Source organism: Scyliorhinus torazame, chromosome 9, assembly GCF_047496885.1.
Source record: "Scyliorhinus torazame isolate Kashiwa2021f chromosome 9, sScyTor2.1, whole genome shotgun sequence".
In the NCBI taxonomy this organism is placed as follows: domain Eukaryota; kingdom Metazoa; phylum Chordata; class Chondrichthyes; order Carcharhiniformes; family Scyliorhinidae; genus Scyliorhinus; species Scyliorhinus torazame.
This window is the reverse complement of record NC_092715.1, coordinates 145,188,543-145,206,640: the sequence shown is the minus strand read 5'-3', so window position 1 is coordinate 145,206,640 and position 18,098 is coordinate 145,188,543. Positions and strand designations below refer to the sequence as shown.

At 48.1% G+C, this 18,098-nt stretch overlaps 1 long non-coding RNA gene across 1 annotated transcript in view; it reads left to right on the top strand.

The window, feature by feature from the left end:
• The window catches only part of LOC140430030 (uncharacterized), a 152,908-nt gene extending 135,290 nt beyond the window's left edge, over positions 1-17,618 (top strand). The window contains exon 3 of the long non-coding RNA XR_011949286.1: positions 17,353-17,618. This is a non-coding gene — a long non-coding RNA (uncharacterized lncRNA). The remainder of the gene's footprint in view (positions 1-17,352) is intronic.
• Positions 17,619-18,098: the final 480 nt, after the last annotated feature.

Sequence of the window (18,098 nt, the reverse complement as noted above, 5' to 3'; positions counted from 1 at the left end):
CACCATCCGTTATCTTGATCCTGACAGCGTCTGCCGGGGCTAGCATGGTCAGATCGGTGGAATGGGCATCAAAGCCCTGCTTTTGATGGTCTCTGAGCTGCTGCACCTTCTGCAGCACCGGGAGGTGATTCAGGTTGGGCAGATGTATGGCTGGAAGCGTCGTCCGCATGTCCCTGTTCATCAGGAGTTGAGCCGGCGATATGTAAGTGGACAATGGAGTCACCCTGTACGCAAGCAGTGCAAGGTGTATGTCGGAAGCAGACTCCGCGGCCTTGCAGATGAGCTGTTTCACAATGCGCACCCCTTTCTCGACTTTTCCATTGGTCTGCGGATAGTGCGGACTGGAGGTGACATGCTGAAAATTATATGACCTGACAAACGTGGACCATTCTCGACTGGTAAAGCACGGGCCATTGTCGCTCATGACGGTGATTGGGATGCCATGCCTTGAGAACGTCTCCTTACAGGCTTTGATGACGGTCTGAGAGGTGAGGTCCGGGAGCTTCGGTATCTCAGGGTAATTCGAGAAATAGTCGATGATCAATATGTAGTCGCGACCATTCGCATGAAAGGGGTCGATACCAACCTTGGACCACGGAGAGGTCACTATGTCATGCTGTTTGGGCATCTCCTTGCTCTGCGCTGGCTGGAACCGCTGACAGGTAGCACAGTTCAGGACTATGTTCGTGATGTCCTGGCATCAGCCAGGACATCTTGCCGGGTTCTGCTCTCGACGCCCAGGTGTCCCTCATGAATCTGGCACAGCACCAAGCTCTGGAGACTGAGCGGAATGACAATCCTGTCCAGCTTGAGGAGGATACCATCAATCACCGTCAGTTCGTCCTTCACATTGTAAAATTGTGGGCACTGCCCTTTCTGCCAGCCATTAGTGAGGTTGTGGGTGACGTGCTGCAAGAAGGGGTCTCTGGCTGTCTCATCACAGATGAGAACTACCTTCTCATCTGTCGCTGGGAGAGTGCTAGCACACAACTGCACCTGCGATTCGATGTGCTGGATGATCTCCAGAGGCTCACTGGGCGAGGGGATGGAGCGGGACAATATATCAGCAATGATGAGCTCCTTGCCAGGTGTGTACAACAAGTTGAAGTCATACCTCCTACGTTTAAGCAGGATTCTTTGCAACCGAGGCGTCATGTGGTTCAGGTCCTTGTGGATGATGTGGACCAGAGGCCTTTGATCCGTCTCGACAGTGAATGTCAGCAGGCCGTAGACATAATCATGAAATTTGAGGACGACGGTGAGAGGACCCAAGCACTCCTTCTCAATCTGTGCATATCTGGTTTCAGTGGGCATCATCGCCCTTGATCCGTAGGCTACTGGTGCTCAGGATGATGTGTCATCTCGTTGAAGCAACACCGCACCGATGCCAACCTGACTCGCATCTGTGGATATCTTTGTCTCCCGGTCCGGGTCGAAGAACGCCAGAATTGGTGCAGTGGTGAGCTTGGCTTTCAGCTCCGGCTACTCTGTCTGGTGTGCCACCTTCCACTCAAAGGCAGTTGATTTTTTCACCAGGTTGCGTAGGGCCGTGGTGTGTGTGACCATGTTTGGAATGAACTTGCCCAGAAAATTGACCATACCCAAGAAGCGCAGCACCGCCTTTTTGTCCTCAGGCACCTTCACCGCCTCTATGGCCTTGATTTTGTCTGTGTCCGGGCGCACACCATGCTGTGAGATCTGGTCGCCTAGGAACTTGAGCGTCGATGTGCCAAAACAACATTTGGACCTGTTTACCTTTAGGCCTTTGGCATGTACACGGCGGAATACCTTCTGGAGACGGGACACATGTTCTTCAGGGGTCGTGGACCATATGATGATGTCGTCCACATACACACAAACCCCTTCAATGCCTTCCATCATCTGCTCCATGATGCGATGGAATATCTCCGATGCCGAGATGATGCCAAATGGCATGCGATTGTAGCAGTATCTGCCAAAAGGTGTGCTGAAGGTGCAGAGCCTTCTGCTGGACTCTTCCAGCTGGATTTGCCAAAATCCCTGTGATGCATCCAATTTGGTGAAGAAGCGCGCGTGTGCCATCTCACTCGTGAGTTCCTCCCGCTTCGGGATGGGGTAGTGTTCCCGCATGATACTCTTATTGAGATGCGTGGACCACTGGCCTGTCTCACTCTGTAGATGTTGGTCGGTGGAAAGAGGCAGGGTGTGAGTGCCTCATCCCTTTTATAGTGAGATACCACCCCTGAGTGTCCTGACTGCTCATTGGTCGTGTCCTATTCTAAGTGTTCATTAGCTGCATGTTTGCATATCATGACATCCTGTACCCACTTTCTCCATACCTTCCTCTTTCCATAATCTCCTCATCCAACATCCTCCACCTCCCTTGCCCGGCTCATCCTCTCACACCCTTCTCTCATATCCCCCCCTCCCTCCTTCCATACACTCTCCACCTTGTACCATTTCTCCCCATACTCCCTTGGCCCATACACGCTCCTCCCATACCCTGCTGTATCCCTTTCTCACACACCTCATTTCCCATTAGCTCTCCTCTGATACACTTTCCCATTATCCCTCACCTCACAGCCTATTGGACGGTGCTTCCATCCTCCCATACCCCTTTCTACTACACCTCCTCTGATTGTTCCTCCTCGATTACCTCTATTACCCCTTCAGTAACAACAGGCTGCAATTACACAGTGCCTTAATTTCGTAATAATCTGAATGCACTTTGCAGGAATGTTATCAAATAATATTTGCTCAAGGAAACATTGGAGCAGATGGCCAAAAACCTGGTCAATCATCTGGCGCTGGATTCTGAGATTAAATGCTGGCGCCGACATGGGAGCGTGGTATTTTACAACAGGAAAAACGGCGCAAAACAGCTGCACCGATTCAGCGACTTTAAATGGGCTCGAACCATCGCTACATGGTTCGCAACCGGTTCCATGCAATACGGTGCTGGATTTGCCGGGTCCATGATTGCCGCACATGAGGCTCACACGTCACAGCCTTACTTAAACGATCCATCCGCCCAGACACACCGTCTCAGTCAGCAAGATGGCTGGAAGGAGAACAGCGCCACGGTTCAGGGACATTGAGCTGGAAATCCTCCTGTCCTCCTTGGAGGAAATGCGGATAACTCTGTACCTCGGCCCGGGACAAAGGCCACCAGGCGCCACCATTCACCATGCCTGGGTGCACGTGGAAGAGGCAGTCAGGGCCGTGGGCAACGTTGTCCGGACTGGCATGCAGTGCAGGAAGAAACTGCACAAACCCCTCAGGGATGGCAGGGTGAGTAGGCAGCGCTGTGACCCTGGCACCAACCCCGCCGCCCCCGCACACACCCGCAACCTGGCCCCTACCCCCATGGGAGACCGCCGAACCCCACCCTGCACCTATGCCAGCAGCAATGGCCGGGTGCCAAGGCCACTGCTGCCATAATCTTCCCAAGCCCTGGGTTGCATGCGTCGGAACGTCTAACATTGTTGTTGTTTGTATTCCCCCCCCCCCCCCTCAACCCCCTCCCCCCAGAAGGCAATGCACAATCTCTGGGAACGGGAGAAGACTGGAGCGGGACCACCAGACCTGCGGCCCCTCACCGTGCCGGAGCAGAGGGCACTGGACGTGGTCGGCAGCCCGGAGGGAAGGGTCACCTCGGCGGGCGTTCAAGTGGGACCCTTCTTAGTTGCAGATCCCCATGACACATGGGTGGACAACCCCCTCCCCCCAGTTACCCCCTCCCCCACCTAACTTGCACCCTCTCTGCCCACATCCCCCTCACCCCTACCCCCCCCTCCCACCCCCCCTCCCCCCCGCACACCCCCGGCCCGCTCTCTACCCATACATGCCGTTTGTGTCTTACAGGACCTGCCAGCGACGGGGCCAGTCCATCCGGAGTTCCCCGTTACCAGCCAGTGCCAAAGCTGGTGCCCCCCAGACGGCCGAGCACTGACGGGGAGAACAGCCCGAACACCAGCCCTCTGCCCGAGACTCAGGACACCCCAGAGCTGGGGTCGGAGGAGGACATGGATGTTCCGTCACAGCTGTCTACTACACCCTCCACCATCCCAGAGACTATCGCCTCGGTTGTGCACATTAGTGAAGAGGCTCCTGGGACACTATCTGGTGCGCACCACACAGTTGGTCCGGTACAACAGATGGAGATAGGAGAAGCCAAGGGGCCGGGCAGTCAGAGGGCGGGCCAGCCCCAGAAACCAGCTGCCGTCCAGACGGGTCCCGGCCTCCTGGAACATCCAGTCCAGCCACAGTGCAGAAGCAGTAAGATGCCCAGATACCACAAGAGGGGATGAAGGTAGGCATCCAGCAACAGCAGGCGCAGGTGGAGGAGTCATCCACGTGCAGAAGCAGGGGGCGGTGCTGGTTATGCGTGCCACCAAGGCCGACACCGCACGGGTGGCGTCCACGGTGGAGGCAATGGGGGCGACGGTGTCGGATATGGGTCAGAGTGTCCAAGGCCTGGGCATTTTGTGCAGGCTGGGGCAGAGGGCCAGGACAGGGCTGCCCTCTCACAGGCAGCCATGTGCCAGAGGCTCCTGGAGATTGCAGCGGCGCTCCTCAGAGTGGCCCAGTCACAGCAGGCCATGGCTGAGAAGGTTGGCAACGTTGTCCAGGTGCTGGTCAGCATGCACTGGGTGGGGTGACCGAGTCCCAGATGGAGGTGTCCAGTCCCAGTCCCAGTCCCAAAATGTGGTCATAGGGGTCTATAAAACACCCCAGACCCTGCGGTGCCCACTGAGCATGGAAGGCCATAATGATGCCAGTGGACTCAGCATGCTCCCTCTGTAGGGACACCCGGCCATGAATGAAGCCCGTGGGAGAGGGGTGTTTCCACTTGGGAGCTGTGAAGTGCTCACATTACTAGAATTGCCAATTCTCCATTAGCAATAGCCTTCAGTTGTGCAGTCAGCGACTGCCACAGTCAGTGGGAGTTAAAGCGACCTTCACCACATGAGCACGGATGTGGTTGTCACGGCGGTGTTTGGTGGGACAGACAGGCAGCAGCTGGAGTCGCCCCCATTATGGGTATAAACGATCTGAGTGGGGTGGCATGCTGGGCCCGCGAGCACTGGACCACCGCCTACCCCAGCCCTGGGTGTGACCACCCAGATGGCGGCCCGCCCCCTTGACTGATCCTGACCACCCCCCAGAAGCTCCCCCCCCGCCCCCCCCACGCAATGTGGCAATGGCCCCAGTGTCGCAGGCCTGACTTCCCGGTTCCAAAGATAGCTGCTCACCTCCTCGGATCCCCGCAGCAGTTATTCTGGTAGCTTCACATTTATAAATAGGTATACTAAATGGCACCCATGTGACTGCTCGCTGGGCCCACGGTTGGTCGTTTGATAGGGGGTCCTTCCCGTTAATGATATGGAGATTGGGTTTAATTGGTGATAATTGCTTTTTCGCCATGTTGCAGCAGCATCAGGATTTTGCCAACGGAGCGAGCCCGTTAGATCGGAAACCAATCGCGCCCGTCATGGTTCCCAATATCAGCCTTTCCCACTATCTAACCAGTCCACTCATTTTCACGTCTGGTGCAACGAGGCCGATAGATCGCACTCATTAAAACCTAAAGGGGTATTTTCAAGGCTTAAAATGTAAATGCTATTTTTGTTGAAATTTAAGCAGCAGTTCTACTAATATATGTAGTGCTGTCACTGCTGTATGACAGTTAGATTTGCAGCCCAGGAAATTTTAATTATTAATCACGCCCTCTGAGAAACAGATGCCATAATCAGTTGAGATTCTTCAAATCAAAAGTAACTTGCCTGCATAATCGGGCCTCTGTTTCCCCGTATTCTTTGCAGTTTGAGATGAAATCCTTTATATTTCAAAACCACCTTCTTTTGGCTTGATTTGTACGAGCAGCATCATTCTGAACAATTGGGCTTCAAGTCATTATTCCTATCACCTTCCCTTCGCAGCGATCAGACTGAAAACTCTCTGATCTCCACTACCACTAGAAATAAGGAATGATAGCAACTAACATTCATATTATTATTATTATTTTGTAGCTGTAAACTGCAGTTACAATGATGTGGGTTTTAACTTTGTGTGGTAGTATAAAATGGGTGAGAGTGCTTTGGCCCTCAATTTTATATCTTTCCTGAACTGAAGCCACTGCAATAAAAATCAGGAATGATGTAAAACAGTTTTATATTATTGCAAAATGTCAACATCTATCTCAAACATTGACCACGTGACTCCTGTCTAACAACAGCAAAAGGTTGCGATCACAGTGCTGCTGTGTTTTGGCAGCTGTACTGGCAGTGGCTCAGTCGGTAGGATTCTTGCCTCTGAGTCAGAAGTTGGTGTGTTCTCAGATCCTCTACAGGGCCAGGATTTTCTATGGAGACCTCAGATGGTGCTGTTGAGACCAGAAGTAGATGCCACATGATTGAATGTCCATCTCATTCTGAGAGATAATTTAAATACCAACAGGTGTGCAGACCACCTTGTTCCAGAATGGAGGCAGGCTGCACCGTTGAAGATATTGCTGCCATTATTAGAGGCCTGTCAGTACTCAGAGCAAAGTTGCAGACAGTCCAAAAAACTAAGGTTCCCTTCAAAGCCCAGCCTGCCCTGGAAAGCCAGCTTGCCGTTAAGACCCAGCCTGCCCTGAAGACCCAGCTTGCCCTGAAGACCCAGCTTGTCCTGAAGACCCAGCCTGCCTTGAAGACCCAGCCTGCCTTGAAGACCCAGCCATCCCTTAAGACCCAGCTTTCCCTGAAGACCCAGCCTGCCCTGAAGACCCAGCTTGCCCTTAAGACCAAGCCTGCCCTGAAGACCTAGCCTGCCCTGAAGACCCAGCCTGCCCTGAAAATCCAGCTTACCCTTAAGACCAAGACTGCCCTGAACACCCAGCCTGCCCTGAAGACCCAGCTTGCCCTGAAGACCCAGCCAGCCCTGAACACCCAGCCTGCCCTGAAGACCCAGCTTGCCCTGAACACCCAGCCAGCCCTGAACACCCAGCCTGCCCTGAAGACCCAGCTTACCCTGAACACCCAGTCTGCCCTGAAGACCCAGCTTGCCTTAAAAACCCATAAGACCATAAGACATAGGAGCAGAATTAGGCCATGTGGCCCATCGAGTCTGCTCCGCCATTCAATCATGGCTGATATTTTCTCATCCCCATTCTCCTGCCTTCTCCCCATAACCCTTGATCCCCTTATTAATTAAGAGCTTGCCCTAAAGACCGAGCTTGCCCTTAAGACTCAGCTTGCCCTGAAACCCCAGCTTGCCCTGAAGACCCAGCCTGCCCTGACAATGCAACCAACAGTAAAGACACAGCCTGCACTACAGTCCCAGGCTGCACTGAAGATCAAGAATTCCCTGAAGACCCAGTCAACAGTCCAGACCTGACAGTGGGAGAATACCTATTATTCAGTGAAGTAGGCACTCTGAAGGTTGGAGGAACAAGGCACTTGTTGTCAAGGCAGAAGGGAGATTTTGGGTTGCCACATGGTTCAGTGATGAATCCCTGCATATTCTTCTCAAGGATAAGTGGGAAAGGTAAGAGATTGTCCTGCCCAGGCACAGGAGGAGGAATCCTCCTGGCCTAACCCGTCAAGCCTGGCGAGATGCCGCAGGGGATGTCAGCAGCTATTGGGTCATCTGGAGAACCTGCATGCAGTACCGCAAAAGCATGAATTATATTGTTCATTCCAGCAAAGTGAGTACACTGCACCTCAGTTGCCTTACAAATAGCTATGAGTGAGAGTGTGGTTGTCGGGAAGAGGAATACCATTCAGTTGGTGGCAATGGAGTCAGATTGCTGCAGTTCCTGTAACAGGAATGGATGTAGCTTGATCAATGAGTGTTAGTCTGTCAGCGGCGACCGTTGCAATATCAATACAGAGTGTCCACAAATAGACACATTTGAATGCCCCCAAAATGGACAACTCGGCTTCCACCCATTTAGGCATGTTGTCTGTATTATCAGGAAATGCCAGTGTTCTTCTTTGATCCTGCAGCTTGCTCACAACTGAAGTAAACTGCAACAGTAGAAGTTGAAAGTGTACCTTTACTTGACTTGTAGGATGATGAGTGAAGGGTCATCTGAATCCTGTTTGTATGAGCACCACCTGAACTTCTCTTAGGCCTATGTCATTGCATTTTTCATGTGAATATTTCCAAATTCTTTAGCTGGTCATCAGTTTCCTGATCATCTTCCATGGCTGACGATGCCCCATGCTTTAATATATCCTCAAAAGCCAGGGCCTGCCCCTTCTGGACCACCAAGATATACACAGCAGACCACCACAATTCGGAAAACTTGTTGGGATATAATAGCAAAAAACTGCGGATATTGGAAACCTGAAATAAAAACAGAACATGCTGGAAAATCCCAGCAGGTCTGGCAGCATCTGTGGAGAGAGAAACAGAGTTAACAGGTGCAATTATCCTGAATGAAGATGAAGTGCTCCCACCAGAGTGATTCCCAATGGCTGCAGGAGCGAACCCGATGTGCCATGCGTTGGCACTTAGAAATTATTTTTAAGCGGTGGAATGGTGGTGCAGAGGTTAGCACTGCTGCCTCACAGCGCTGAGGACCTGGGTTCGTTCCCGGCCCTGGGTCACTGTCAGTGTGGAGTTTGCACATTCTCCCCGTGTTTGCGTGGGCCTCACTCCCACAAACCCAAAGATGTGCGGGGTAGGTAGATTGGCCATGCTAAATTACTCCTTACTTGGGACAAATGAGTTGGGCACTCTGAATGTTTTTTTTGAACAAACAAAATATATTTTTTAGCAAGATCAGGGTTTATGTGACATTTCATGCCACATGATCATTTTTTTTTAAAGATGATCAGGGTTTCACTCTACCTGAAAGGGGCAGGGCCTAATCTCTCTGACAAGGTGCGCTTAAGGGTGCCCGAATGTCAGAGTGCCGCTGCAGCTTCCTCCCCCAGATCGGGGGCAAAGCCCTACACCCTAATCGCTAGCAAAGGCCCCCTTATCAGTCCTCACCTTTACCCTCTCAATCCCCCCTCATCCCCCCAGCCCCCCAGTCCCCCCCTATCATCTGCTTCAGGCCCTGATCCCTGGCAGTGCTAACCTGGCACCTTGCATATCGATGGGTGGAAAGAGGGTGAGTACCCTCCCTACAATTGCCTTCAGTGTGCCAAGGGGTGTCCTTCATGGGAGGTGGGAGTCAGGGAGGCTTGTGCTGGGCTGGAGGGGCTCAAGTGGGTGTCTTTCCTGGGATTTGGGCCATTTGGCTGTTCTTCCCAACTGCAACCTTTAACACATTAAGCAGTCTGTCAGCATCTCAAAATTAAAGCTCTCTGAGAGTAAAGTGAAAATCTTCACATCTGCAGCCTAAAGACAGTCAATGTCAATTTCAAAGATAAGAACATAAGAACATAAGAACTAGGAGCAGGCGTAGGCCATCTGGCCCCTCGAGCCTGCTCCACCATTCAATGAGATCATGGCTCCACTTTCCGGCCCGAACACCATAACCCTTAATCCCTTTATTCTTCAAAAAACTATCTATCTTTATCTTAAAAACATTTAATGAAGGAGCCTCTACTGCTTCACTGGGCAAGGAATTCCATAGATTCACAACCCTTTGGGTGAAGAAGTTCCTCCTAAACTCAGTCCTAAATCTACTTCCCCTTATTTTGAGGCTGTGCCCCCTAGTTCTGCTTTCACCCACCAGTGGAAACAACCTGCCCGCATCTATCCTATCTATTCCCTTCATAATTTTATATGTTTCTATAAGAACCCCCCTCATCCTTCTAAATTCCAACGAGTACAGTCCCCGTCTACTCAACCTCTCCTCGTAATCCAACCCCTTCAGCTCTGGGATTAACCTAGTGAATCTCCTCTGCACACCCTCCAGTGCCAGTACGTCCTTTCTCAAGTAAGGAGACCAAAACTGAACACAACACAAGATTTCCCAGTCCTCTAGTCTCCCACTGATCTTTGCTACTTTGTATGTTTTTTCCGTCAATGTGATACTCTCCCTTATTTCCTTAGATATCCACGGTCGATTTTCCCTCTTTTTACCGTCCTTCCTTTTTGTTGGTATAAACCTTTGCTGGGCACTGTGAAAAATCACTTGGAAGGTTCTCCACTGTTCCTCAACTGTTTCACCATAAGGTCTTTGCTCCCAGTCTACCTTAGCTAGTTCTTCTCTCATCCCATTGTAATCTCCTTTGTTTAAGCACAAAACACTAGTGCTTGATTTTACCTTCTCACCCTCCATCTGTATTTTAAATTCCACCATATTGTGATCGCTCCTTCCAAGAGGATCCCTAACTATGAGATCCTGAATCAATCCTGTCTCATTACACAGGACCAGATCTAGGACCGCTTGTACCCTCGTAGGTTCCATTACATTCTGTTCGAGGAAACTATCGCGGATACATTCTATAAACTCCTCCTCAAGGCTGCCTTGAACAACCTGGTTAAACCAATCAACATGTAGATTAAAATCCCCCATGATAACTGCTGTACCATTTCTAAATGCATCTGTTATTCCTTTGTTTATTGCCTGCCCCACCATAATGTTACTAATAGGAGTATAGATTACTCCTATCAGTCACTTTTTCGCCTTACTATTCCTGATTTCCACCCAAATGGATTCAACCTTATCCTCCATAGCACCGATGTCATCCCTTACTGTTGCCCGGATGGCATCCTTAAATAACAGAACTGCACCACCTCCCTTACCATCCACTCTGTCCTTCCGAAAAGTTTGATACCCTCGGATATTTAACTCCCAGTCGTGACCATCCTTTAACCATGTTTCAGTAATGGCCACTAAATCATAGTCATTCACGATGATTTGCGCCATCAACTCATTTACCTTATTCCGAATACTACGAGCATTCAGGTAAAGTACACTTATGTTGGCTTTTTTACCTCTGTTCTTAATCTTAACACCTCAATCAGTAACCTCTCCTAAGTTATATTTCCTCTTAACCTTTCTCCTAATTTTCCTTGTCGTCGAACCCATATCTTCCTGTAACAACCTGCCGCGTCACTTACCATTAATGTTTTCACTTCCCGTTTTATGTCTTTTAGTATTCCTGGTCCTATTCACTGAGCTCCCCTCAGTCACTGTACCTTGTACTGTCGCCCTTTTTGATTTTTGACTATGGCTTCTCTGCCTTACACTTTCCCCCTTACTGCCTTTTATTTCAGTCCCTGTTTTACTACCTTCCAACTTCCTGCATCGGTTCCCATCCCCGTGCCACATTAGTTTAAACTCTCCCCAACAGCTCTAGCAAACACCCCCCCCCCCAGGACATCGGTTCCAGTCCTGCCCAGGGGCAGACCGTCCGGTTTGTACTGGTCCCACCTCCCCCAGAACCGGTTCCAATGTCCCAGGAATTTGAATCCCTCCCTCTTGCACGATCTCTCGAGCCACGCATTCATCCTATCTATCCTGACATTCCTACTCTGACTAGCTCGTGGCACTGGTAGCAATCCTGAGATTACTACCTTTGAGGTCCTACTTTTTAGTTTAACTCCTAGCTCCCTAAATTCAGCTTGTAGGACCTCGTCCCGTTTTTTACCTATATCGTTGGTACCTATGTGCACCACGACAGCTGGCTGTTCACCCTCCCCCCCCAGAATGTCCTGCAGCCGCTCCGAGACATCCTTGACCCTTGCACCAGGGAGGCAACATACCATCCTGGAGTCTCGATTGCGTCCGCAGAACCGCCTGTCTATTGCCATTACAATTGAGTCCCCTATCACTATAGCCCTGCCATTCTTCTTCCTGCCCAGCTGCGCAGCAGAGCCAGCCACGGTGCCTTGAACCTGGCTGCTGCTGCCTTCCCCTGGTGAGCCATCTCCCTCAACAGTATCCAAAGCAGTATATCTGTTTTGCAGGGAGATGACCGCAGAGGACACCTGCACTGCCTTCCTACTCTTGCTCTGTCTTTTGATCACCCATTTACTATCTCCCTCAGTACCTTTCACCTGCGGTGTGACCAACTCGCTAAACGTGCTATCCACGACGTCCTCAGCATCGCGGAAGGTCCAAAGTGAGTCCATCTGCAGCTCCAGAGCCGTCAAGCGGTCTAACTGGAGCTGCAACTGGACACACTTCTTGCACGTGAAGGAGCCAGGGACAGTGGACGTGTCCCTGAGCTCCCACATCGCACACGAGGAGCATGACATGGGTCTGAGATCTCCTGCCATGTCTTAAACCAATTTCCCCCCCCAAAAAATGTAAATAAATAAATAAACAATGAAGATATGTGAGATGAAGGTACAAATATTGCCATTAATGTGGTAGAACCCTCTGAAGTGTTTTGTTTCACAGTCAATTGAATTTCCCTTTAAAGTATTGAAGCCTCTCTGCAAGTTTAGAATCCTAAAAGCTTTGAACTGCATTGTTTACATTCAATTTCATCGACCATAGCTTTTTATAAGCCTTTTCATTGACAGGTCCAGGCAATTTCAAAAGAAGGATTACTATTATTTATTTATATAGCTCTAAATGTGTCCAGTAATTCTGAGGAGGAGCTGATTTCCTCACTCCAATTTTTTTTAAAGAGGCTGTCTGTTTTTCTAAGCATCTAGAAGCTCTTGCGAATAAAAAGATAGCCTTTATAAAAAACTACGGTTAGAAAAACAGCTTCTCCTCAGAACGCTGAAGGGGTGTTTCAGATAAGGCATTAAAAACTGAGGCACCTTCAGGTGTGCAGTAAAGATCCTATGATATAATTTCAAAGAAGGGCAGTGAATAATCTCCAATTCCCTGACTAATAGTTATCCCTCAATTAATCTTACAAAAACAGATTATCAGGTCATTATCACATTCTGATTGTGGGGGATTTCTGTATACAACTTGTTTGCCACGTCTCCTACATTACAGCAATGGTCACACTTCAGAAATACTTCAAAGAGAGGTGAAAAAACACATTTCAGAAATGAAGAGGGAGTATGAGAAAAGGCTGGCTGCCAACATAAAGGGGAATCTAAAAGTCTTCAATCGGCATATAAATAGTAAAATGGTGGTAAAAAGCCAAACAGGGCCGATTGGGGACTAACAAGGGAATTCACATGCGGAGGCTGGGGACATGGGTGCAGTATTAAATGAATACTTTGCATCTGTCTTTACCAAAGAGGTAGGTGCTACCCAAGACTTGGAGGCAGCTCTGCCCCGAAAAGGGTTCAAAATTGATAAGGAAGAATTATTAAAGACTGTCAGTACTGAAAGCTGACAAGAGACCGAGATCAGATGAGGGGCATCCAAGGATAATGAAGGAAGTGAAAATGGAAATTGCAGGGTGCTGGTCATAATCTTCCCGTTTTCTCTAGTCTCAGGAGATGTGCCAGAAGACTGGAGAATTGCAAATGTTACATCCTAGTTCAAAGATGGTTGTAAAGATAGCCCTAGAAATTATAGGCCAGCCCAATTAACATCAGTAGTGGGCAAGCTTCCAGAAACAATTATTCGGGATAGAATTCGTAGCCATATGTAAATATTTAGATTTATTCGGAAGAGCTAGCATAGATTTCTAAAGGGAAAATAATTTTTAACTAACTTACTGGAGATTTTGAGGAGGTAACAGAAATGGTCAATGGGGCTAATGGTATTGATGTAGTGCACGTGGACTTTCTTAAGGCATTAGATACAGTGCCACACAACTGACTTGTGAGAAAGTTATAATTTATGGAATAAAAGGGACAGAAGCAACATGGGTACAAAATTGGCTGAACAATAGGACACAAAGAGTAATGGTAATTGGATATTTTTTGGGTTGGAGGAAGATTTGTAATGGTGTTCCCTGTGGGTCGGTATTGGGACCTTCGCTTTTCTTGACATATATTAATAATCTAGAATTTGGTGTGGATGGGACAATTTCAAAGTTTGTGTAAGACAGAAAACCTGTAAGAATTGTAAACTGCGAGGAGGACAGTATAACACTTCAAAAGGATGTAGACAAGTTAGTGGAGTGGGCAAATATCCCCATCTTCAATGATGGAGGAGTCCAGCACATCACTGCAAAAGATAAGGCTGAAGAATTTGCTAGAATCTTCAGCCAGAAGGGGCGAGTGGATGATCTAGCTTGGTCTCCTCCGCATTTCATCAGTATCACAGATGCCAGACTTCAGCCAATTCGATTCACTCCACGTAATATCAAAATACAACTGAAGGCACTGGATACTGCAAAGGCTATGGACCTTGACAATATTCCAGGAATAGTACTGAAGACTTGTGCTCTAGAACTTGCCACACCCCTAGCCAAGCTGTTCCAGTACAGCTACAACACTGGCATCAATCCTGCATTGTGGAAAATTGCTCAGATATGTCTTGTACACAAAAAGTAGGCCAAATCCAAAACCGACCAATTACAAAGAACAAAGAACAAAGAAAAGTACAGCACAGGAACAGGTCCTTCCACCCTCCAAGCCTGCCCGTCTACCATCCCATTAGTTTATAAAAAGTCTTACCATGCCAGGTTAAAGTCCAACAGGTTTGTTTCGAATCACTGGCTTTCAGAGCGCAGCTCCTTCCTCACCCTTCTTACTGTGCCCATCCTAGTCTAATGCCATTATCTCCACATCTTAGTCTATAAAGTGATGGAAGGGGTGATCAACAGTGCAACCTAACAATACTTACCCAGCAAAAAAAAACTCACTGATGTTTAGTTTGGGTTCTGCCAGGGTCACTTAGCTCTGGACCTCATTACAGCCTTTATCCAAACATGGGCAAAACAGCTAAACTCAAGAAGTGAGGTAAGAGTGACTGCCCTTGAATTCAAGGCAGCATTTGACTCAGGGCACCATCAAGATGCCCCAGACAAACTGGAGTCAATAGGTATCAGGGGAACGCTGTTTCATTGGTTGGAGTCATACCCATCACAAAGGAAGATGGCTGTGTTTGTTGGAGGTCAGTCATCTCAGTCCCACGGCATCATTGAGGTGTGCACCAGGGTAGTGTCCTAGGCCCAATCACCTTCAGCTGCTTCATCAGTGAACTTTCCCCATCATAAGGTGGAGATGTTTCCAAAAATGTTAAGTGCCATTGGAAATTCCTCACACACTGAATCAGTCTGTGCTTAAATGCAGCAAGACCTTATCAATATTCAGGTTTGGGCTGATAAGTTGCAAGTGCCATACACGCCACACAAGTACCAGGCAAGGACCATCTTCAACAAGGTGGGTTGGTTGGTCTAGGGGTATGATTCTCACTTAAGGGTTTAATCCCCCACAAATAAGCATATGACAGGTCCTGGGTTAAAATCCCTGACGAGCCCTTCACGACATGTCAGATATTATGATTTGTTTGTGGTGCAGACGGCAAGGTTGGTTTATATTGGCCAGCTCTGAAAAAGATTGTTCTCCCCATAGATGATGCTCGACCTGCTGAGTTTATAAGGGCGGCACGGTAGCACAGTGGTTAGCACTGTGCTTCACAGCTCCAGGATCCCAGGTTCGATTCCCAGCTTGGGTCACTGTCTGTGCGGAGTCTGTACATTCTCCCCGTGTCTGCGTGGATTTCCCCTGGGTGCTCCAGTTTTGACCCACAATCCAAAGATGTGCAGGTTCGGTGGATTGGCCATGCTAAAATTGCTCTTAGAGTTCAATAAAAATGTTAGGTGGGTTTACTGGGTTACGAGGATAGGGTGAGGGTGTGGGTTTAAGTAGGGTGCTCTTTCCAAGGGTCAGTGCAGACTCGATGAACCGAATGGCCTCCTTCTGCACTGTAAATTCTAAGATTCTATAAAGAGAGAGTCTGCCACCTCTCCTTGAAATTCAATGGCATTGGCATCACTGAATCCTCCACTACAACATTCTTGGGGTTACCAGTGAGCAGAAACTCAACTGGACTATCCATATAAATACAGTAGCTACAGGAGCAGATTAGAGGCTCTGAATTCCATGTCAAGAAACTTATCTCCTGCCTCCCCAGAGCCTGTCCACCATCTACAAGTCAGGAGTGTGATGGAATATTCTCCACTTGCTTGAACATGTGCAGCTCCAAAATTACTCAAAACGCTTGACACCATCCAGGACAATGCAACCCACTTGATTGGTACCACATTCACAATGATCCACTCCCTCCACCACCAATGCAAGGTAGCAGCAATGTATGCTGTCTACAAGAGGCACTGTAGGAACTCACCAAGGCTCCTTAGGCAGCACTTTCCAAACCCACGACCACTACAATCTCGAGGACAAAGGCAGCAGCTACATGGGAACACCAAGCCATTCACCACCCTGAATTGAAAATATATTGGCATTCCTTCTCAGCCGCTGGGTCAAAATCCTGGGGCTCGCTCCCTAACAGCACCATGAGTGTACCTACACTACTTGGACTGCAGCGGTTCAAGGCAGCTCAGAACCACTTTCTGAAGGGCAATTAGGGATGGTCAATAAAAATGCTAGCATCTCCTACATCCCGAAAATAATTTTTTTTAAAAAGCATTAAAATAATTGAAATAAACAATCCTTAAATTAACTTTTGGGCTGTTTCTTCTCCACTTGATGTTTGCTTTGAATTCATGGGTCTCTTTAAGTATCGTTGACAAAATGTTTACAGCACATTAAAAAAAACAGCATTACAAGCAAACAAAACCAACACTAGCTGACATTGGAGCTACTCTGCAGATGTATTATAATGAGAACATTGCATATTAAATCCAAAATTAATTATAACTCAGCCCACAAAATGCATATGCTGACTCAGTTCTGTAGTTCTGAAAGTAAATTCCAAACTCTTTTGTTTAGAAATGCAATCCCATTGCTGCAAATGGGATGCTTAAAAAGTCTAAAGGTTCAACATATGTGTGTTCTCATTTAGCCCAGAGGTGCCTTCCATTTTAGATAATGGTCCTGTGTAGAGGATCAGGGCACTCTGTAGAAGGATTCAAATCACCCATTTAATATTTAAATAAAGAGCCATATGCTTGTAGCTTCCTTTTGAGTCAGAGGGCTGCCGTTGCAGCTGACTTACCATGTAAAAACCCACTCAGTAAATCATGGTGCTAACAAGCATCAAGGACTCTGCAGTAGTCTCATTTAAAGGTCTTATTTACCCTTTTAGGCTGCTGTTTAATTTTTATTATTTGCTATATTGAATTCAGAAAACTCTGACAAAAGGGCAGCACGGTGGCGCAGTGGATTAGCCCTGCTGCCTCACGGCGCTGAGGTCCCAGGTTCGATCCCGGCTCTGGGTCACTGTCAGTGTGGAGTTTGCACATTCTCCCCGTGGTGCGTGGGTTTTGCCCCCACAACCCAAAAATGTGCAAGCTAAGGTGAATGGCCACTCTAAATTGCCCCTTAATTGGAAAAAATAAATTGGATACTCTAAATTTTTTTAAAAAGAAGACTGACAAAGATTTGCTAGTGCTATGGTTTTTGCCTGACCTCAAAACATTTGTGTTGCAGTATGGAGTGGCAGGCTTGCTGTTGTGACTTGAAGACAAGGGGGAGAGTTGAGGAACACCTGAGAGAAAGGGGAGGAGGAGAGCACTGTACTTGGAGGCCACACCCTCAGGAGAACATCAAGGAGCACTTCAAAAATCGAAACATCAATGGGGCAATGTAACAACAATGCATCTTTCCCTCTCTGTTGAATTAGGTTTTTCAGTGCGTCTTTCAAAACTCTATTCAGCCCTTTAACAGTGTGTTGACAATAAAATATCAAAATTAAACCCTTGCTCCGTCCTCTTTCTAAAGCTTCCACTCCAACCCTCAACCTCCTTCGTCCAGCAACATTCTTGAAATGATATGGCCCTGAGATCCTGATAAGTTAACCTCCTCTGTGCTTCATTAACAGGCAGAAATTTCACCCTGCCACATATGCGACTCATGCTATTCCCAGCCCAGGCTTTTTTTTCCATTTATTAATTTGGTGGCAAATGAGTAAAATGGATCATCCTTTCATGCAAAGCTACTGATTTCTCAATACCTGCACCATATGAGAAAATGGAAGGACTAAGCTGCAAACAATTATTCAAGGCGTGCCACAAATAACTCACCAGTGATGGTTGTACCCAGTCATTAATGCTTTTACATTTTTGAGTGTCATTGATAATTGTTCTATATCCCTTTTCCCAATGGTGCCGAAAGAGAGGAAACTACTATCAAAAGTGACGGCGATCGATACCTGATGGATAACAATTCTGGTGTCT